This window comes from Ammospiza nelsoni, chromosome 1 (genome assembly GCF_027579445.1).
Source record: "Ammospiza nelsoni isolate bAmmNel1 chromosome 1, bAmmNel1.pri, whole genome shotgun sequence".
NCBI classification, from domain to species: domain Eukaryota; kingdom Metazoa; phylum Chordata; class Aves; order Passeriformes; family Passerellidae; genus Ammospiza; species Ammospiza nelsoni.
This window is the reverse complement of record NC_080633.1, coordinates 151,907,516-151,930,595: the sequence shown is the minus strand read 5'-3', so window position 1 is coordinate 151,930,595 and position 23,080 is coordinate 151,907,516. Positions and strand designations below refer to the sequence as shown.

The 23,080-nt window shown below is 44.1% G+C and overlaps 1 protein-coding gene across 2 annotated transcripts in view; it reads left to right on the top strand.

Moving 5' to 3' along the window:
* Positions 1 to 23,080, top strand: part of TSNARE1 (t-SNARE domain containing 1) — a 472,330-nt gene that overhangs the window by 26,366 nt on the left and 422,884 nt on the right. For both annotated transcript variants that reach the window (XM_059478742.1, XM_059478733.1), the window contains exon 3: positions 18,144 to 18,194. The gene's annotated coding sequence lies outside the window, so the exon portion shown is untranslated. The remainder of the gene's footprint in view (positions 1 to 18,143; positions 18,195 to 23,080) is intronic.

The window sequence follows — 23,080 nt, the reverse complement described above, 5'->3', positions numbered from 1 at the left end:
TCAGCCCCAACTGTCTCAGCCTATCTTCATAGGAAAAGTGTTCCTATGCTTAAAATTTCCCTTGATTTTCAGGCTGATAGTTATGATTCAGGATTTTTTAAAATTTGTTTTTCTTTTTTCTCTGATTTATTTAAGCTTTCCAACAGCTTCAAGTTACAGCAGCAGCTGAAAAGGCAGGAAATGGGACCAGTAAAAGGGAAGTTCAGCACAGACCTTTGGTGATTCTTGTATCACTGTCATTCTTTGTGATGATCATCACCATGTTGCTGGGAAAGGCTGAAAAAGTGGCATCTGTCACTGCACAGCCATGGGGCCATTTTGTTTAAACATATCAGAAAATGACAGGATGAGTGTCTGGAGGCAATGCCATGGGAACAAGTAGTGAAGACTTCTCTCTCAGCTCAAGAAGATCTCTTTCCTGGAGGGCAGTGTGAAGAAATGCATCTCCTGTGACTTCTGCATCCCTTGTGACACAGCATCTCTCTTGACTTTTGGTAGCCTATTTGTGGAAGTATTCAGAGAACATATTCTCCTACATATTCTCCCATCTGTCTTTTTCCCAAACTCACTGGCCTTGGTGGATGCTTAAGAATAGATGTGCTTTCTGCGTTATGTTGAGAAGGCAGTTAAGAATTTATTTTTTGACCTTTCTGTGTTTAGATGATAATATTTTTAGTATCTTCTATGATAGCTGCTTCTGAGTTTATTTGGACTCTCTTTTACCATTTAAATGCAGAGGAGAAAACTTGATCAGTGTCTTAATCCAAAAGATATTTTGCGTTGTTCTGCCACCTGGGCCAGGCTGTGCAAGAACCCTTTTCATGGCTCTGAATTGTTTTTTCACATTGTTCATAAAACTCTTTTTTTTGGGAATGGATGAACTCGGCCTGTAGCATTTACCAGTTCTCAAGAATGTGCAGTTGCTTGGCTGTACAGACCCTGAATAAACATGCAAAAAAGGGAGCCCAAAATATCATCCTACCATCAAAAAAATGTGAAATGGGAAGGAAGGAATTGTTTCTCCATGTAAACTTTTTTTTTTTAATTAGCTTCCCACCACATCAATGTCTTTTTCTTCTGTTTCCCACTTACCTCATCTTAAGCCTGCAAGCAGATGACTCTGGATGGTCTTTTCTAAAGAAAAGGGATAATACAGGCAAGAAACTCTCAAAGGATCTTAAGACCGTGAGATATGGAAAAAGCTTTCTATAAAATGACATCTGTTGGGGATGTGATGTATCTCTTGAATTCAGTGTAATTAGACCCTGCTCAGCTGTGTAACTTTTGACATGGATTGGCATCTGCTTCTCTGAAGGCTTAATGGTGCCTTTAATTATAAGTAGTCTAGGAATTGCCTAGAGAGCCACAGGCTTCATTTAGCTCAAGAATCTCTCTTTTGGATGGTGATCAGGAAAAACGTGCTGAAAAGAAGAGCAAGCAGTGTCCTTATATGCAAATGTGGTGATGAATCCTCCCTGGGTTTCTCCTGGTGTTAAATCATTAAGGCTTGGCTTCAGCATTTCATGTTGCAACTTAGTTATGACGGCTTTGGCTGGTCTCATTATGTGCTTCCCTGTGCCTTTGGATCCTGGAGTTCTTGCCCTCTAAAACCTGTGCTGCATGTCAGTTATTCATAAAATCCACATATCTCTTGAGTATTTCCTGACTTCTTTTTGTTTTTTCTTGAGGGAGATTTCCTGGGTGGGTTTTTTTTTTCTAGTATGTTTTAGGAAGCTGAGAAATTCTTCTCTAAACTGTTCCTTGTTGAAGCTTTTTCTGCTGTGTTTGGTGCAGTTTCCAAATCAAACTCACTCCTTCGGTGTGTCTCCTTTCTTCTCCCCAGTCTCCATGGGGCAAGAAGCATTTCAGGTCTTCACCTCTCAACATTTTCTGAGTGGCTGCTTCTCTATTAAAAAGATTAAGAATCAAATTAAACGGCACCACCAATTTTACCTTACAATTTTCCTAGAATTCTACAGTGATTTGGGTTGGAAGGGACCTAAGGATCACCTATTTCCAAAGCCCCTGCACCTTCCAGATTGCTCCAAGCCCCATCCAACCTGGCCTTGGACACTTCCAGGGATGGGACAGCCACAGCTCCTCTGGGCAACCTGTGCCAGGGCCTCACCACTCTATGGTGGTGAATTTTATGTGGTAGTCATCCATAATAATTCTATTTTTCCTTAAAATAATTTTGATATTATTCTGTCTCCTTTCCTATGCCTCCCATTGCTCACCTGAAAGGATTAGCTTTGGGCAAAGTTTCCTTTTGAGATGCCAGTGGTGACACCCAGTTCCTCTCATTGGCTTCAGCTTCTGCTAGGACTGTGCCTGCTGCAAAACTTCATCTTTGTTTCACATTTATTGGGCCTGGTGTACATAATTCTAAGCCTTATTGAAGTAAAATTTCTGAATAAGAAAGGAAAATCAACTTGTAAGCTCAGGAAGGCAGCAAGTTGGAGTTTTGAGGACCATGAGCTGCTGTGAGGGTCTTAAGGTGTCATCCCCCTTCTTTGCCCATCAGTTGATGTCCTCCATAATCACAGAGTCACAGAATGGTTTGGGTTGGAAGGGACCTTAAAGGTCATCCAGATCCAAACCCCTGCCATGGGCAGGGACACCTCCCACCAGACCAGGTTGCTGATCCTGGTTTTGTTAATTTTGGGGTCAGACAGTGACAACAGCAGTCCCAAAGGACTTGAAGGAGTTCCTGGAGACCTGTGACTTCTTCCATGGTCAGTGGAGCACCTTTTGGTGGCTCTGGTCCCTTGGCTGCAGAGCTGGATTCATAGAAACAGCACCTCAGTTACGTGGGTGAACTTGGCTTTTTCTCCCTTCCCTGTTCCCTAACACATTCAGGGAATTCAAATTGAATCCATGTTAGTATTTACCATTTTCAGATGTGCTCAACTCAGCACTCTGGCTGCTGTTCACACCCCTACAAGCCTCTTCTTGCAGATCCCAATCCTGTGTTAGAGCCTCACTGCCCAGACTTGGCAATATTTGTGATTCTGCTTGTGTTTGCTTCCTCCTAAGTCATGACTGGAAAAAAGACAGCTGTGCATCTCAGTCAAAGCTCACTGGACCTGGGATCCCTCTGAGCTCATGCATCACCCAGGGAGCTGTTTTGAGCTTTCATCTCTTGCTGTTCGTGGTGGTTTTTCCACATTAGAGAAACTTAAGTGAAATTTTTCTACCACTGGAAGCCCTAAAATCAAAGCAGAAGCATTAACTGCATTCAGAGTTATGACTCAGAGCAGGTTGCCATAATTTTGAATGCTGTGTATTAAATTCCTTTGCAGAAACATCCCCTTGGTACAATAATTCCCAGCCCAGATCCCACCTAGAAGGTGCAACATCAACTGCTAAGGTCATCTTTCCACTTAGGGACAAACATGGGGATTGTCACTTGAAGGATCCTCCTTGTTTCTTTGCTGCCTTTTACTTTGATGTGGGAGCAATTTTTTTTATTTATCCAGCCTCCTGGCATCTTTGCAAGGGAGGGAGGTATTGAGAGAAAATAATTTAGAGGGCTTGGTGGCATGGTGCCATTTTGTTACAGTGTAATCACGCTTGAAATATTCAATAGAACATCATTCTGGAGTTAATGGGGGAGATTGTTGTTGGATTATATCCCATGTGATTTTTCTTTCCGTGTGTGGAGAGTTTTCTTGCTGCAAATGAGATAAATAAAGGATTATATCTACATTTTTAATAGCTGGTATCAGAAGTGAAGCACTTCCAATAAAGTGTTCCTATATTTTCTTCCCACATAAGACTGTTTTACAAGCTTATGTCCTTCTATTTTTTTACCTTCTTTAAATAATCTTAAAAATCAGGTTAGAAATTGTTTGCCTTTGCCCAAACTCTGGATAAAACATCTCTTTACAAAAATAGCAGAATGATGTTGCACTTTATTTGTTGCAGGAAGAAAAAAAGTGAGTTGGAGGTGAACAAAAGAGTGAAAGTTCTTTGAGAAGATGGGAATTGCTTTTTTCTATTTTCTTATGTTTTGGTGGTTGTTTTCAGATCTGCAGCAGTGACCTGGTGATGCTGGGCAGGTGCTGCAGCTGCTGGAGGGACAACACAGAGAGGGCTGTGAGAGCATCAGCAGAGTATTTCTGGGTGTCTGGAGGCTTCGGGATTCATCTTCCCATCAAAGCAGGGCTGAGAGAAATTGAAGCCCTTTAGAGAACCATTTCAGGTCATTTTCAGTATCAAGTCTGGAAAAATCAAAATGTCCTTCCATACAGGTGAGATGAAATAAAGGTAATTCAAGGCAGCTTGAATCTCTCTGTTTTTCTCAGAGAATTTCAGCAGATATTGGGATTCCAGGATGGTTTGGGTGGGAAGGGACCTTCAAGACCATCCAGTTCCAACTCCCTGTCATGGGCAGGGCCATGACCAGGATAGTCACAGCCCAACACAACCTGTTCTGTTTTAAAAACTGGTGATCTTCATGGCTTTTTTTGGAGATGTGTGTACAGCACCCACTGCCCTCTTACTCTTAGATTTAGTATTGGCAGCAGTTTCTTCTTCAGTGTGTTATTCCTTGTCCTTTTTTCTAGGGAAGAAAAGTATTCTTGACAGTCACAAAGGACACTGGAGGAGATAAAGTGTTATTGTATGGTAATTCCTGTGCTCCAAAGTTACAAGGAACCTTTGATCAGTCCTCTGCATGATTATCTTAATATCATGAAGGCTGATAATGTAAATGGAGATTTCAAGCTTGACCTGATTCATAAATAGGATAAGTTAAAATGATGAACGTGATTGAGTTATTTGCTGCAGCTGCTTCCAGGGCTGGATTGATTTGAATTTCTGCTGACAAGGCGTTGAGACCTCTGGGAAGGACATCCCTGAGTTTATTAGCAGAGTGCTGGGGAAGGAGGAGTTTTGGGAATGTGGAGGCTGGGTTGGCTGGGCTCTGAAGCCTTGGGCTGATAGTGAAGTCTTTTGCAATAATTTGGTCTGGTTTAGCAATTTAATATAATAATTTTAGTGGAATGGTGTGTTCCTGGTACTGCCAGTGCAGTCAGTGCATCTCAGTGATGGTTCCTGTTTTGCCTGGTACCGTGGGCTCCTGATTGTTGCTGGTTTGGAGTTTGGGCATTTAAACAAATTCTGACTTGTTGATCAGGTGTTCTGTTCTGGTAAAAGCTTGTAATGGCAAAAGATTCTCCATTCTTTATTGAAATTTTGTCTCAGAAGCTGTGAAATCAGTGAGGTGAAGGACCCAGGCTAGATCTGTGCTTTGAAAATATTTCTGCTGCAGCATCTCAGTTGCTTATCTGAATGTCAGACTCAAATCAGTTTTTCTTCCTCTGTCTTAAGATTTCACCTGTGCATAACTTCCTTCAGAGTTTAAATTGGGTCTGGAATCTCTGACATACAGAAGTTTCTGGTTGTGGGTCTGTCTATAGGGTTTCTTGCCTCCTGGCTCTTGATGAAAAAGGAGCGTCTCAGTGGTGTCACTGTAACACTTCCCACTGAAGACTTGAGGCAAAAAAAATCATGGAGTTCAGGCTGGAGAAGAGAAAGCTCCAGGGAGAGCTTGGAGTCCCTTCCTGAGCCTAAAGGGGCTCTGAGAGAGCTGGAGAGGGACTTGGGACAAGGCACAGAGTAACAGGGCAGGAGACAATGGCTTTAAACTGCCATAGGGCAGGGTTAGATGGGATATTGGGAAGGAATTATTCTCTGTGAGGGTGGTGAGGCCCTGGAATGGAAATCCCAGAGAAGCTGTGGCTGCCCCATCCCTGGAAGTGTCCAAGGCCAGGTTGGACAGGGCTTGGAACAACCTGGGATAATGGAAGGTGTCCCTGCCCACGGCAGAGGTGGAACTGGATGATCTTGATCCTCACCCTTCTCCATATGCTGGGTGTGGCTGTGTGCTCTCCTGCGCTCTCCCATCTCCAGCTGGGATGTGTTTTTTCTCTAGATACTCACCCCCATCCCCACATCTCATCTACCAACTCTCCTTTGCTTAACTTGCAAAGATTTAAGGCACTTAATGGCTGGAGGCTTTGGCAGCATGAATTGAAAGCCTCTTATAAATCTGTGTTTGGTGGTCTTCACTATTTAAAGGTAAAAAGTAACTGTGTCTCTTTCTGCTGCTGCTTCAGGGCTCTGTCCTTGTGTTAAATTCTCCTTCTTACTCTGTCTCTTCTGTAAATCCTGCAGGTTGTAACAGTCCCCTAAATCTTGCAGATTGCTGTAGAAAATATCTTTTGTACTCGCTTGTTTGTTAGTTTTAAGAGGGTCATTTGTATTTGACCAGCTTTACATAACTCTGTGTGTGTATAGATATATATACACACATAATACTTCATTCCTTGCACAAATCCCTATATATATTATATTTTTCTTTAAATTCTAAAGAGCTGGATAAACTTCCTCAACCTGTTTTGAAGTGATGCCTTATTTTTATGCAAGTCAAGATCTCAGTGCACAGCAGATGACCCCACAGAGGCACTGCAATACCTGTTCCCATTTCTGCACCTCATTTATAAAGCACCTGAGATCATCTCATTGTCTTTAACTTCTCCCACATCCCAGCAAACCTGGTGTTGGCAAATGCAGCAACTCAGCTGATGTCAACTGATTTGAAAAAAAAAAAAAAATAGGTTTTCCTGATGCTTTAGCTTTGGGAAGGGGATTTTAGTGCATCTGCATTTCTACAGTCATCTGAATTACAGCCCCCTTCTATATTTTGCTTTTTTTCTCTACATTTTTCTCCAGCACTGCTGCTTTTTATGGAAATTTTTAAAAACAAAAATAGTGATTTTTTTTTCCTACCCAAAAATCAGTGTCTGATGCTGGAAAGAGCTTTTACAAATGCAGCACAGTGCTGCTGCTGGGAACAGCCTCCCATAGCAACCTTCAGCTGAAAGCTAAAATCACATCCCCCCATACGACAGCTTTATTATTAGATTGGCATGGGAACCCTTTGGAAGGGGTCTCGGTGGCAGCAAAAAAGTTCCTCTAGATTCTGTATTTAGGAGGATTTCTAATTTATTTTAGATTTTGTGGGGGATTTTGTCACTTTTCAGTTTTGCTTTTGTTTTTTTGGTTGCTTTTTTTTTTTTTTTCTGGTTTAAATTTTCTTTTTCTCAGATGGAATAAATGTTAGGAAAGTGAGAGACACCATTCTAGGGAAGATAGAAGATCTCTGCCATGGGGAATGACACATGATCATGGCTGTCTCCAGAGCAATTTCAAAAAAAATAGAATTATAGAATAATTTGGGTTGGAAGAGACCTTAAAGATCAACTCATTCCAACCTCTGCCATGGGCAGGGACATCTTCCACTATCCCAGGGTGCTCCAAGCCCCATCCAACCTGTCCTGGGACACTTCCAGGGATGGGGCAGCCACAGCTTCTCTGGGCAACCTCTGCCAGGGCCTCACCACCACCACAGAGAGGAATTTCTTCCCCAATATCTATTTTGTCCTAGTATTTATTTCAAGTTTTCTACTTCTGTGCATGGACAAGATGGTAGTCCTTGCTGGAAGGCTGGCAGCAGTGGATTTGGGATCAGGTTGTGCTTTTTTGGGATTTGTATTTATTGCAGTAACATCTGTGCCCTTCCTGTTGTTCTGCCACTTTGCAGACTTGTGTCACATCTCTGTGCTGGCTCTGCTTCCTCAAAACTTACGGTGGGAGGACTCAAAGGACCTGGAGAGCCAGGGGAAACTCCTGACAGTAGTTGGGATAGACCAAATCAGGATTTTCCAGGTCCAGTCTGAGACAAGACTGATGATGGGAAGATTTATCCCCTGAGCTTTTCATTGAGCTTGGCATCTCTGATCTGATGATTGGACAGACTCTTCCTCTCCACTGGAAATCCAGATTGGGTGGATCTTGGAGCAACCTGGTTTAGGGAAAGGTGTTCTGCCCACGACAGGAGACTTGGAACCAGATGTTCTTTAAGGTCCCTTCCCACACAAACCCTTCTGTGTTTGTGTGATTCTCAGAAAAACAATTGCAGAATAATTGGAGGTGTGTGGCTCACTCTGAGCTGGAGGCTGCTGGGGTGAGAGCCATGAAATGCCTTGTGCTGTTGATACAAACTGGTATCAATCCCCCCTGGTCATATTTCACTGGTGCAGGGAAAGCCACATCCACACTTTTGAGCCACCAGGTCCATGAGAGGAGCAGCATCACTCCTGCTTCAGGTTTCTCATCCCCTCCTCTGTTCTGGGGAGGAAGAAAGCCCAGTGGAGGAGAGGGGGTGATTTTCTGTGCTGGCTGAGAGCGAGGAGACAGCCAGGCTTAGACCCTGGGAAAGCTCTGGTGATAGAGAAAAGGGTTTGGGGTCCATGTGAGGAGTTGCCTCTCTTTATCTGTGGCTCCTTCAAAAGCCTTTCAAGCTTTTCTAACAGGCTTTGTGAGTGTCTCCATCCTCCATTTAAATCCTATTTCTTTCCATCCCTTTGCACTTCATAGAGAAGCAAGAAGTGACTCATTACACAGCCTACGAGGAAGCCTTAATGAATAAACGCATTTAAGAAAAAGAAGAAAAGAAAAAATAGAGTTCTGTCTGGGGCAGAGTGGTGCTTTTGCTGTCTTGAACTCTGAAATAATAAGTTAGGCTGCTTCTTTTTTGTTTGCTTTTAATTAATTGAGTCACTTTTGTGCTGTTGTGAAGACTAATAGGACTTTGTTGGGACTAGAGCTGCGGGTTTGTGGGTTGCTTTTTCTATTTTGGGGTTTATTTGGTCTTAATTTGCTTGAAACATCAAGAGCAAAATTTGCAAATCTCCCAAGCCTCTTTCTTTTCTCTTCTTCTTCAAACCTTGTTGCTGGCAGCATTGCATGGGGAGAGGAGCAGTGAAGTGCCCTGTGGTGCTTTCTGCTCATCTTTGGCACTAATTGGGGCACAACAGTGTTTTTTGAGGCACCTGCAGTGTTTTGGAGGTTGGTGGGCTCCCCTTGCCTTGCAGAGAAGCTGTGCTTTCCTGCCAAGTCCCTGAAACAATTCTGGTTATTTACCTTCCTTCCTTTGCTGCTCTGATGGAAAGAACCTTGGTGACACTTTTCGCTTTTTCTCCAGCAATAAAATCACCTCACAGACCTGCAGTTTTAAAGCTAGAACTTGTGCATCCCCTTTCTTGCTTCTAAATATTCTGTTCAAGCTGGAATCTCTGCTCAAGACTCCTGAACAGAGCAAGACACAATGTACATATATATTTTTATATGTCCTGCATTGCATGAATTAAAAATAAAGATAAAAAATTTATAAAATTTATGTAATTCATTCAATTCATGAATTTTGGAGTGCATGGAAGCAATAGGGGCAGTTGGCTGGGTCTGGTGGTTGTAACTGGGAATTGCACTTGTTTTTATTTAAAACAAGTGAAAAATGTCACTGCCTATGCCAGAGGGGCTGGAGCAAAATTATCTTTAAGGTCCTTTCCAACCTAAATGATTCTTTGATTCCACAATTCTGTGATTCTTCATTTTGAAGATTCTTCCTGAATTCAAAAGCTCATTATAGGGTTCCTCTTCTCCATGAGCTCCAAGTCTGGGCTGTTTTTTTATCTATTGTTTAAATACAGCAAAGCAATGTTTCCAAAGGCAGGGAAGAGGGTGAGAAGGAAGTGTGGGTGCTCCTCAGAGATCGAGCCGATCCATTTTTGTCTTGTTATATATCATTTTAACTTAATGCTGTTATATTATTTCAGCTGTGCTTGGTTTTCAGATTGGGTGCAGATATGAAGTTGCTATAACAACATGATGATTCATACAATGAGAGCAACAATCTGCCTGGATTTATTTTTCTATCATGACGACTTAGATGTTTTTGATGGGGATTTCTGTCTATTTTCAGATAGGCCATGCTGTTATCTCTCTGCAGTGATTTGTGTTGGATTACCTGGACTTGAAGTGGCAACACCTGAGCTTGTGTAACAGACCCAGAGGTCTTAAAGCACTGCCCAAAGGTCAGGGCTGTGGTGCAGGATTTAGGGTGGGAGATGGAGGCACAGAGGTGTGGAGGGATGGTCCAAGCAGCTTCAGCATGTCAGGTGTGCAAAATCAGCACCTGGCACCTTGTACCTGTGCTCAGGTGGTTTTCCATCTCCCTCTTGCAGGGATAGAGCTGCAAAACTGATGATTTCTGAGAGCCTCCTGATCCTGTTGTTTAGGAAGAGAAGCAGAAGTTGTTTTGAATTTTTCCTAGAAATAATCTTGTCAATGTTTCTGTTGCCGCCTAAAGGTCTTTTAGAATCACTGGGGACTTCATGGGTAGATCCAAAAATCATTAACGGAATCACAGAATGGTTTGGACCTTGGGAGGGACCTTAAAGATAATCCAGTTCCAAAAATCGTTAATAGAATCTCAGAATGGTTTGGGTTGGAAGGGACCTTAAAGATCATCCAGTTCCACCCCCTGCCATGGGCAGGGACACCTTCCACTATTCCAGGTTGCTCCAAGCCCCATCTAACTTGACTGGAACTTCCAGGGATGGAGCATCCACACCTTCTCTAGGCAGCTTGTGCTGGGCCTCACCATCCTCATGGTAGAGAATTTCTTCCTAAATTTAATCCAAATCTTTCTGCTTTCAGCTTAACGCCATTGCCCTTTGTCCTGTCACTCCATGCCCTTGTCCAAAATTCCTCTCCGGCTCTCTTCCTCTCTTGAGTCCTAGAGGACTCAAAGGGTGCTCTAAGCTCTGCCTGGAGCCTTCTCCAGCACCAACTCTCTCATCCTGTCTTCATAGTAGAGATGCTTCAGAAGATTTAATTAATAAATCTGTTTCTTTTAATTTATATTTTTAATGGCAGTCTGCAATAACAGAAACGCTTTATTTAGGTCTTTTAATAGAAAAAAATAAATACCTAGAATTAGGGATGATTGATTTTTCTGTGAAAGATAACAAATTATATAGAAATATATACTTCCTGCCACTTTCGCATTGCTTCTCCTTTGAAAGAGCAGTCGTGATGGGAAGTGTCTCAAGGTACCTCCAGACACTTTGGCAGCTTCTCAATTCTGATCCTTGAGCAGTGGAAATAAAAACCTTGAGCTTCCAGAACCCTCACACTGAGAGCTTTCTCTTTCTCTCTCTCCTCTCTCTTTTCTGTCCTGATGTTGAGAGTTTCAGATAACACAGAGAATCACAAAATCGTGGAATGGTTTGGATGGACAGGGACCTTAAAGATCATCTTATTCCAATCTTACTGCCATGGGCAGGGACACCTTCCACTACCCCAGGTTGCTCCAAGTCCCATACAGCCTGGCCCTGAACAGTTTAAGGGATGGGAAGTCCTCAGCCTCTCAGTGCAGCCTGTGCCAGGGCCTCACCACACTTACTGTAAAGAATTTCTTCTCAATATCTGATCCAAACCCACCCTCCTTCATTTACTTCCTGCTTTATTTACATCTGTAAATGGAGGAAAGTTCCCTGCTCAAGCAACTTTATTTGAGTTTTGGTTTTCACCAGTTTTAAAGATGAGGTTTTAAAAAAATAATTTTTAATTTGTATTTTCTTGCTAACAAATACTGGATTATTTGATTAATTTTTAGCAATTTTTCCCCCATGCAGAGCTGTAGCAGGGCTTGATGCCTTTTGGAAAAAGGCTCTTCCTCCTTGCACTGTCTGAAAACCATCCAGAGATGAAAACAGGCTTTTGTCCAGCCTGTCTGTTGAGCTGGTGTCTCTTTATTTCCCCTGACAACTGGAATGCAGTTGATCCTGTAAAATGTCTGGGCTTTCTGTCCTGCCTAATTGTGTTAAGCTGCATTTGCATCCTAAAGAGAGCGGCTGGGAGAGGATGTTGAAGCCTTATATACATTTTTAAGCTCATAAATGCCATCAGCGAAGCCTGAAACATCAGATAACTGACTCTGAAGGCCTTGCTGAAATGCACTGATGCCTTTATGAGTTGTCTTCCCCTGCATAGAGTCTCCAGATCCTACACGTGTTGCTGCCAGCTGTATTAGGGATAAGAAGGAACCATAACTGTGAAAACAGCCCTGGGGGCTGTAAATATCTGCACACCATCAAGTGAATTTTGCAGTTTTGCAAGGGATCATGTTCTTGTTCCTATGGCAAGACTTTTGTTTAATTCTAGAAGCTGTTTCCAGACCTCTCTTCCTGTGTCAGAGGAGCCATCTCTTCTCCTGGTATTTTTCATCATGTGCCCTGTCAACCCTCACTCCACCTTTTCAGCAATTAAATATTTGGGCACCACCATAAAAATCCAGTAAAAGTGGATGGAAAACATATGGAAAACATATTCCAGTCAATCACAACTTTTTCTGGAGGTGTGTTCCAAAAGTTTAAAGCACGTGAAGAAGGCAAATCAGCATGGTAGATGAGATATTGGGGGCATCACTAAGGGTTGTTGCTTTCACTTTGCTCCTGGGCATGGTTTTTATCCCTTGACCACATTGATCATCCTGTCCTGATCCCACACAGCCTCTTCCATGCAGAAAGTTGCAGATTTTTCCTCCTGTGACCTCCTCTGCACATGGGATGAGGACTTTCATGTTTGGCTTGGTGGTTTCTTGGAGGAAGCCTCTTTCTGTTCATCACATCCCTGCAATTTCAGCCTTTGACTCTTGGTGCTGGTGCTTCTTCTCTTGCCTGTGTTTCCTTCTGGGCACACGACAGACCTTTGCCAGTCTGATACCATGGCCTGGGACAAAAGTCTGTGTCTCACCCAGCTCCTTGAGTGCACGTGAGCATTTCTGTGCTGGGTAGAAGATGATTCTCCCTCTGAGTCATGCAATTGCTGTTCCCTTCTCTAAGAAATCCAGTAAAATCAGTAGAAGTAAGGGGAGGGAAGAAATGGAAAGTGTCTCTGTGTCTCAAGAGAAAAAGCAACAGCTCCCCCAGAGTGGTTGTTTTGGCAGCAATCTGCATCTGAATTTCAACCCCAAAATTGCTATCAAGGGCAGGCAGCTGTGTTTGCTCTCCCAGAAGGTGTGAGAGGGTGTTGGTTTTCTTCCTGTGGTCCTGATGGTGTGATGAGCCACAAAGGAAATGTCAGCCATGTGCATGAGGAAAAGAAAAATCAGTTTGGGTTTGCGGCAAGACCTTGGGAATGTCTTGACTTGCCATGTTGGTGCCTTGCTGATGAGCAAGGTTTTCACAGTGATTTCAGGGCTGTGAGTCAGGGTCTGTCCCTCTGATAGAACTGCTCATCTGAGCTGGAACTGCAGTGTAGGACCAGCTGTAGCTCAGATGTCAGGGGTTTGCCCTGGTCTGGTAGCTCAGTGTTAGGTCTTTGCCCCAAACCTCTCTGTTGATGTTGCATTGAGGGTGGAGATGTTTCCCCAGGTGGTTCAGATGGAGGGACACTAATCTGATCACAGGACTGGAGCTACGGAGACAGGCTGAGAGAGCTGGGGTTGTTCAGCCTGAGGACAGGAAAGCTCCAGGGAAAGCTGAGAACCCCTTCCAGTGCCTAAAGGGATTCCAAGAGACCGGAGAAAGAGTTTGGACAAGGGCATGGAGTAGCAAGAGGGAATGGCTTCGGACTGAAAAAAGGCCATGTTTGTATTAGATATTTAGAAGAAATTTTTCCATGTGAGGGTTGGGAGCACTGGAACATATTTCCCAAAAATGCTGTGGATTTTCCATCACTGGAAGTGTTCCAGGCCAGTTTGGACAGGGCTTGAGCAACCTGGTCTGGTGTCCCTGCCCATGGCAGGGGCTTGGACCAAGATGTTCTTTAAGGTCCTTCCAACCAAACCATTCTGTGATTCTGTGATTCTCGGAAGCTTTTTCTCCTTTGGGATGCCTCATGAAGTGTCATTGTGGGGTTGTCCCTGAACTTTGTGTTTGCTCCCAGCTGTCCCCTGAGGTTTTTGCAGAAATTGAATGAATTCTCTTCTGGTTTCTGTTTTTCACTTCTCTGATTTCAGTGTGATGGTGCAGGCAGAACACTCATGAACTCTTCAGCAAATTTTTCATGAGAAAACCTCATGGTTGCCTTTTCCTTCTCCAAAATGTCTGGAAACCACCATTCCCTTGGTTCTCTCATAGCCATTTATACTGGAGGATGATGGTCAGCCCTGTGATGGAGGAAGCTGCTCTAAATCATCTTTGCTGTGTCTCAGGCAGGGGTTGGTCTGCTGGAGCAGATGTGGTGGTGGGGCTGGAACCCTGCTCTGAAGCCTGGTAGCAGCTGGAAATTCAGTTTTCCATTAACTCCTTCAGCTGTTGGAGTCTTGATGTGACACAGGGAAGTTTCTGCCTGGTGCATTTCAAGGAGTGAGGCGAGGGCGGGTGTACATTTTAATTTTAGCTCTGCATGATGGAAGATGCTTGCAAGCCCATCATATTAATTTCAAAACTCTCCAGGATTGTGCTTATTTTGCTGTTACAGTGCAGTGGGTTGGCTGGGGAATAAGCAAGCAAAGCAGGAATTTGGGAATGGTAAAACCAACCATGCAGACATGAGTTAGTCTGCACAGCCTCTCAGTAACCACCTGCATGTCTTCCTTGATCCTGTTCCTACCTCTAAAAAAAGGTTCTGACCCCTGAAGGATCTTTGCATCTTTTGAGTGGGAGTTACTGGATTGGAAGGACTCCAGTTGTGGAGTTCATCCATCTTCCACTGGTCCCATCTGCTCATTCATCCTCCAAGAGAAGCAGGGTGGACGTGCCTTTTTGGGAATTCTCCATGCCCTCCCCTCTAAAGACAGCAGGAACTGTCATTAGAGGGGAGGGCATGGAGAATTCCCAAAAAGGAGCTGAGTAATGGAAGATGATGGCTCCAGCTGGTGCAGAGGCATCTCCACAAAAATGCTGCCCTTCCTCCTCTCTAATTTCCTTGCAGCTCAGCTTTGGCAGCATTAAAACTTAAGGTGACCTCCATGTGAAAGCCTTTGCTTGCTCAAAAAGGGGGAGCTGGTTGCAATCCAGGGATGCCATTTTGGGCTGGGAGGAGGAATACTGCAGGACCATGGGTGTGGATGTGAGGTGGCTCAGCAGCAGGAAGTGAGGAAGCCTGGATTAATCTCTCCATATCAAAAATATTGGTACAACAGAGGTGTTCAGGGGAGTGGTTTTGTTGATTTGGCTTGGTGCTGTCCTGATTTCCAGCCCAGAGGCTCTTTAGATGTTTGGAATATTGGGAACATCACAGTTGTGATGGGGTTTGGGGATATTCCTGGAGAACCCAGCAGGGAAATTCCTCCAGACAGCAGCTGATTGTACATCGTACAAGTGAGATGCAATCTGTGCCTCCACCTCATGAGCTGTGTTGTTGCTATTTTTACTTTTTTTTTTAATAAATACTGTGTTTGTGCACTTGGATGACATTTCCCATTCAAAAAATGGAGGGGAGGAAGGAATGTGTCACCCACACCCAAGGTGCCAGGCACATAACTCAGGAGAATTACTCATAAAGCCACAACCTCATTATCCAGCTATGAAGGATTTCTGCCACCAATTTCCTCAGTCTGGCCACAATCCTGAAATTAATCTCACCTAAACAGTCAGGAGTGTTTCCTCTCTTAGTGCAGGCAGAAATTGTTTTGCCCCATGGTTGAATTCTTCAAACAAATACAGAAACAGGCAAAACTCCCCAAAATGCACTAAGTATAATAATTAGGCTTGTGCCTAATTATTAAGCTGGGGTGTTAGAAAAGGATGCTCCCATCTCAGTTCCAAGCAGACGATGGAATGCACAGCATGGATGGAGCAGACTGGGGAAGACTCAAAGCACCAGCTGGGAAGTTGAGGTGGTTTTCTGTAAAACTGATCTCCGAGTTTTCCCCTTGTAAACATCTCAGGAGGAGGGATAACTTCCTCTTTTGGGGAGCAGATGGGATCTGGAATTTCAGTGTCCTTGTGGGCACTGGTAGGATGAGCTGAGTTTTGAATCCTCTGAAGTACCTGCTGCTGTATTTCTTTCTCCTGCTGGAATCACCTGGGGTTTGGCTACTCTGAGCGATACCCTGCAGGAAATAAGGACAGTGAGCCTATGATGGTTAAAATCCAGACTTAAATGCACCTCTTATAATATTTTTTTAAATTTTTTTTTTTTCTGGACCAGAAAAGAATGGCCTGTCAAGTCACAAATGCCCAGCTCTCAGCCCCTGGTTTTTGTTTTTAGGGGTTTTTTGTTTTGGTTTGGTTTTTTTTTTTTTTTTTTTTTTTTTTTTTGTTTTTGTTTTTGTTTTTTTTTTTGGTTTTTTGGGGTTTTTTGGGGTTTTTTGGTTTTGTTTTTTTTTCCTAAAGAAACAGGGTGAAGGAAAGGGGCTCTGGGATGTCCAGGAGAAAAAGCATCCTTATAACCTGAGCAGTGATGGTGTGGCTCAACAAGAAGCTGGAACCAGGATTTCATGAGCCAAACCAGGGGTCTGCACATCACCATGTCCTGCCCACTCTTCCCAAGCAGCAAGTGACAGGACAAGAGGAAATAGTCTCAGCTTGCACCAAGGGGGTTTAGATTTGATCTAAGGAAAAAATTCCTCACTGAGAGGTTTTTCAAGCATTGGAAGAGGCTACCCAAGGACATGGTTGAGTCACCATTCCTGGAAGTATTTAAAGATGTGTGGATGTGGCACTTGGGGACATAGGTTAGGGTGGCCTTGGCAGTACTTAGTAGTTGAACTAGTGGGTCTGAAAGGTCTTTTCTAACCTAAATTATTCTGTAACTCTGGGAAGCTGAGAGCATTTCTTCTGTCAGCTGCTGGCTATGACTGGTGCCTGTAAAAGGTTTGTGTTTTGCCTTTTATCATGCCAAAGGACATAGAAGTGCTGCTGGGCATGTCCCAAGTGTGGGACACTGAAGGATGAGGTGGATTAGCACTCATCTGAAGGGAAACAAGAAGGGAAGGAGTGGGAGGATTGAGCTGAGTTGCCCTGTGGTGATTTCCATAGGTTAACCGGGCAGGTCAGTGGGAATTACATCCTCCAGATGTAACAACTCCATAAGACCAGTGTTTACAAAACCCCTCACATAACTGCATCCAAATCTTGATTAAACCTCGAGGCTGGTTGTCCCCAGCCTGCTCAGCAGCACACACTCACTACTTGCACCACTTTTTGATGTTTCTCACTCCGAGCAACAAGAAAATCCTCTGTCACAGTGTGTAATTGGCTTGGTGTGTTTGCACAGAGGTCACCAAGGGCTGGGATTGCTGCTCTGCTCCTCTGGGCAGATATAAATCATTGCTGCAATTTTATCTCTGAATTTCTCTCTCTGGGGAAATTGCACTTTTTTTTTTTTTTTTTTTTTTTTTTTTTTTTTTTTTTTAGATTTTTTTTCTTAACTGAGCTTTCTGTAGACAGCATGCATATAGGAAGTATAAGCCATTTGTATAGGAAGCATTTATAAATGCAAAAGGATTATCAAAGTGTTCAGCCCACAGTGACCAGAGCTGAAGGCAGTGTGTGAAGGGCTTCCTCACTGGTGTTAATTGAGCAACGCAAGCAGGAATATTAATTAAAATGCCTTTTGTGAGCTCTTGAGAGCTGCCTGGTGCTCATCTAATGCAGGACCTGCCCCTTGGGGTTCTACAAGTGCTTTTTCCTGGCAGCAAAATCGGCTGCTTTTGTAACCAGGGGGTGTTGTTTCTAGAATAAAAGCTAAAATGGGAAATTCTTGGAAGGTAGGAGTGTGTGTACGTGTTTGAAGGCCAGCAGGAGAGAGAAACAAGCAGCCGGTGAGAAATGCCAAGACCTTGATTCAGCAGGGTTCTCCCTCTTCTCTCAGATCTGACACACTGAAATGCTCAACTGGATTGTGGCCAGAGTGCTCCTCCCACAGCAAAACTGGACACTTAAACAAGGGATTATCCTTTTCCATTGAAGATTTTAATTTGTGGGGTTTTTTTGGTTTTTTTTTTTTGTAATTTTTTATAAGGTTTTAATATAATTTATTATTTTTGCAGGTGTTCTGCAAACAATTTCAACCCCCTACTTTAGTACTGTTGCTAAGCTGGAAATATTGAAACCTTCTAGGAATTTTAAAGATTCATATCAACTTTCTTTGGAAAAGGAGGTGCTGTTCCCATGCTGAGCTGTGATGTTTTGAGGAACCAACAGTTGTTTTTGTACCTGTTCCTGCAGCTCAGTTCAGAATGTGCCTGGATATCAGAGCTCTTGGTTGTCATGTCCTTGACCATGACAGTGAATTTTTTTTTTCCCAGTACTTATCAGTTGTCTTACTTTTTCTTCCAGATTAGAAGAAATTCTTGTGTGCCCAGGAGAGCAGGACTTGGGAAGCAGCTGGTAAGAGCATCTCTTCAGGAGAGGGTCACCTGAACGTGGAATCATGGGGCTCAGGCAGATGCAAATAAAATTTTTCCCTTGAGAAACCTTTTTTTTCCCCATGACTTTCATTTTATAGGAGTTTCACTCCCTTTTGGAATGAGTTGCTTTATCTTCATTCATATGGAAAGCAACCTTATCCAGGAGTTGTCTCAGAGCTTTGGCCATATTTTCATGTTCTCCCTGTGTTCTCATTGTCTTTATCCTTTGCTGGTTTCATGACTTTATCTCTGGAGCAAACCATGCACAGGAATAAAATAAACATGGAGAATGCAGTGCTTTGAAACTTGGGTGCCTAAGGATGCCAGGCAGAATTTGAATCGTGGAATAGTCTGGGTTGGGAACAACTTTTGAAGGTCATAAAATATAATTCCCTTCAATGAGCAGTGAGATGTCCAATGATGGGAAATCTCCAACTTCATCTGCTTGCTCAGAGCCTCATCCCACCTGACCTTGAATCTTTCCAGGGATGGGGCATCACTGTGGGCAACATTTTTGTGCCTTTCCAAAATCTTTTATCTCACCTGAACCCCTACCCTCTTTCAGTTTGAAACCATCACCCTGAAACTACAAGCCCTACCAAATAATCCATCCCCAAATTCCTTGAAATCACTGAAAATGGTATTGTTCTGCAGATCTTCAGGTTCTAGATCTTCAGGTTCTAGGTCTTCAGGTTAAACTTCATGTTACTCATCTTGGAAACTCCTGCCAGGGTGGCAAAGCCTTGTTGGTCTCCTGGGCAGTGTGAAAAGCAAGCAGGGGAGAGCTGGTCCATGTCACACTGTTAGGATGTTCATGTGTCCCCTCCCAGGGAAATTGCTTCTTGCTCCAGCAGCAGATCCAGCTGTGGCAGATCCATTTGTGGGCAGCACAGCCACAGCCACGTTCCACTGGCTTTTTTTTGGGATTATCCTGTCCCTCCCACCTGGTTTACCTCCCCTTGGAGGCATAGGGAGGTTTATAGGACTCCTTCTCAGTGATCCTGGAGACAGAAACTGATTCATGTTTGGGGAGGGAGCAGTGCTTTGTGTAATCTTCTTGTCCCCTGTGGCAGCACTGGTGCTGAATCAGTGTGATGGGTGTCCCCTTTGATACAGGTGATGTTTCCCAAAATCCCAGTGCTCATTCCCCTGGATCTGCTCCCAGCAGGACTGAGCCCAGAGCTTTAGTGGTGTTACTGCTGTCCTGAATAGTCCCCAAGCACCACACCTGGCTCGGGAGAGAGAACACAAATTATCCTCCCACACGGGTCTGGGCTGAAAACTAGAGGATTTGGCTTTCAGTACCAGCTAGTTGTGCTTTAAAACAAATTTTACTGAGGGCATCTTTTCTCAGCTTTATGGTTTTCTCTTCCCATTTCTTACTTTCATGTGCAGTTTGTTCTGTGTGGCAGAAAGGAGCAGGTACATGGGAGTGTGGCCTCTGGGAACAACCTGGACAATGAAAAAGAAAAAAAAAAAGCTGTAATTAGCCAGGTGATGGAGCAGATTGTTTCAGCAGTGAGGGGGGAAATAACTCTTGTGGCATTTCTGTGTCTCTGACCAGTCTTGCTCTTGCTGGACCTGGAGTCACCCAGTGCAGGGCATTGGTGGTGGTGGAGTGAATTGTAAAAAGCACCAAGTGTGATGAATGTGAAAGTCCTGTGGTGTTTTGGGAGCTGCACTGATGGTGTCAGCCATGCTGGGCTCAGGATCTCTATCCCCAGCTCTCACGGTGGTCCTTTGCTGTATTGACAACATTTTAGTCCCCATCAATTTGTTAACCTGTCAGTCCTGTCACGGTCCCTGTGTTGAATTTGTGCTTTTGCACACTTGTTGATCACCCTCTCCTCACCCCATGTGTACCAGGGGTCTGTTGCTCTCCCTGTCTATCTGCTGCATGATGAGAAAAGTGGATGGAAACCCTTAGGGAAGAGCCACACACTCTTAAGTTGGGTGTGGAATGCTCCTGAAAACCTCACTGTTGTTAGCTTTGGGAGCAAAGCTATAGAAGGACATCATTACAGCTGAGAGTCCAAATCTCTCCCTGCTCAGATTTGTTCTTCTTCACCTCCTGATACCCTGCAAGTCCAGGCAGTGGAGTTGTTTTGAGCTTTTTCATGCTCTGTGCTGGGTGAGCACTGGTGAAGGCACTTGTGCTGGAAGGGCTGTACAGGGCACAAGCACAAGGTGCTCCCTGGCCCCAGCCCTTCATCCACATCACCAAGTGTTTGCCAGAGGCTGCTGAGGTCTGGAGAGGCCACTCCTTGCTAAGTAGACCAGCAGGCTCCCCCTGGGGACTCTGTTCAACTGGGCTGACCCGTGCTTCAGCCATTCAGGTGATGCAAGTAAGAGAGGTTGACTGGGGCTAAGCTGGTGCCTGGATTTGTGTCCAGCATCAGCCTCACTGCTCAAACTTTTTGTGTGTCACTGAGTGGTTTTCTGTCTTTGTCTCTGGCTGGTCATTGGTGCTTTCAGTTATAGGCACAGTAATTGGAAAAGCTGTGTTTTTATCAGTCATAAATGTACATCTGTGTGCACACAACTATCCATAAAATAAGCCTTTAAAACAAATGGAGATGAAACATCCATGTGTTGATGTCCTCATTGTGCCCAGGTCCTTGTTAGATCTCATTGCATTTTCTCCTTGTCCCAACCTTCTGATCTCTTCAGGTGTCAGTGGTGAACCTCACAAATACTGCTTTTCATGAGCACACACGCTGATTTTGTCTTCGGGGGTGTGAAGGACCTGGGTGCTTTGTCCAAGGGCACAAAGAAGGGCTCAAAGCTGGTGATGGGACAAGAGGAAATGGCCTCAAGTGGTGGCAGGGTGTGATATTTTCTGAGTTCCCCAAATGGAGGAGGAATTGAGAATCTGACCCCATGTTCTTAGAAGGCTAATTTATTATTTTATGATTTATATTATATTAAAGAATGCTATACTAAACTATACTAAAGAATAGAGAAAGGATACAGACAGAAGGCTAAAAGATAATAATGAAAATTTTGTGACTCTTTCCAGAGCCTCAACACAGCTGGACCGTGGTTGGTCATTAAGTCAAAACAATTCACATGAAACCAATCAAACAGTGACCAGTTGGAAACAATGTCCAACCACATTCCAAAGCAGCAAAATATGGGAGAAGCAGATCAGATAATTATTGTTTTCATTTTTCCTCTGAGACTTCTCAGCTTCCCAGGAGAAGAAATCCTGGTGAAGGGATTTTTCAGAAAATATGATGGTGACACAAGAGGAGGTTTAGATTTGATATTAGGAATAATTTCTTCACCAAAAGAGTTGCCAAGCATTGGAACAGGCTGCCCAAGGAAGTGTTGGAGGGATTTAACAGGTGTATGGATGTGGCACGTGTGGTGGTGCTCACAGGGGTCCCAGGACGAGGGAAGAGATGAGAATCTTGACTACATGTTTCAAGAGGATGATTTATTATTTTATTATATATATCATATTAAAAGAAAATGATATAATAAAACTATACTAAAATATAGAAGAAAGTCTTTCATCAGAAGGCTTGAAAGGGAAGGAATGGAACGATCCTAAAATCTTGTGACTGCTCACAGCCTCGACACAGGTGGCTGTCATTGGTCATCAGGTAAAAACAATTCACATGCTGGGTAAACAGTTCTCGTGATCACATTCCAAAGCAGCAAAACATGGGGAAGCTGAAGCTTCTCAGGGGAAAAGATCCCAGTAAAAGGATTTTTCATAAAATATGTCTGTGACATGTTGCAGTGCGATGTGTATTTAATTCCAGTAGTGACAGGCATGTGGAGACATGGCATAGTGTTGGCCTTTGCAGTCAGTGCTTGGTTAATGGTGGAACTTGGTGATGTTAAAGGTCTTTTCCAACCTAAACAATTCCATGATTCTTTGTGAACTCCTGGTGGAATTGGCTCTCAGCAAGCTGCTCCGTGTGCTCACCACACAGGAGATCCCTGGTTGTGGCACTGCTCTGTGGGATGCCACTGAGTGTGTGTGGAAAGGAAAAAGAGCCATTATGCAACACCCTCGTGTGGCTCTCCCAGCTGCCAGCATGTGGTGTGAACACTGTGGTGACCCAAAATCCAGCATGTGGTGTGAGCCCTGTGGTGACTCAAAATCCCTTCTCCCTGGGTGGTGGGTTAATCTGATAACTACCCACGCCTGCCTTGATGGGAATGTCCTGGCATTCAGTGCACCCCCCCTCAGAGCAATGGGCAGTGTCATCAGGCTGCTGGCACATTTTGTGTTTTCTCAAACCGCTTTCTTGGCCAGCATTCCAGCGCTGGGGTGGTTTCTGGCCGGAATTCCTCCATGTGGTGGTCCCTGCTCAGTGAGCGGAGCTGGCTTCGCCTCCACAAAGCCTGCAGCTCCCGTCCTGCTGCTTTCCCCCCTGCATCTCAATCCTTGCATTCCTGCAAGGGGACAAGATAATCTCTGTGCTGGTTGTGTAGCAAACTCTCCTCAAAGTGACAGCCGTGGGCAAGGCCGTGTGGCTGTGATGTGCTGGGATTGCTGATTCCCTGGGCTGCCCTCCTAAGCTCCTTAGCGCTGAGTTGCTGCTCTGAGCTTGGTTGTCTTCCTTGAGAAGTGCTGCCTCCAAATCACCAGGGAACTGCACAAATTCCCTGGCCTTCCCTGAGCAAGTAGGAAGGTGTTGTCCCACTTGAGCAGGGTGCTTTGTTTTTGGCAGAGCCGAGCATGCAAATGGAGGGAAAGTTTCCATTGTTGGATGCCAGCGCTGGTGTCGGGCTGCGGGGAGGTGTCTGCTGTGCACCACTTGGGAAGAGGGTTTCTTGGAGGGTTTCTTGTGATTTGGGAGTGCTCCTCAGATGGGGAAAACCTGGGTGTTAAGGAAGGATTTCTAATGA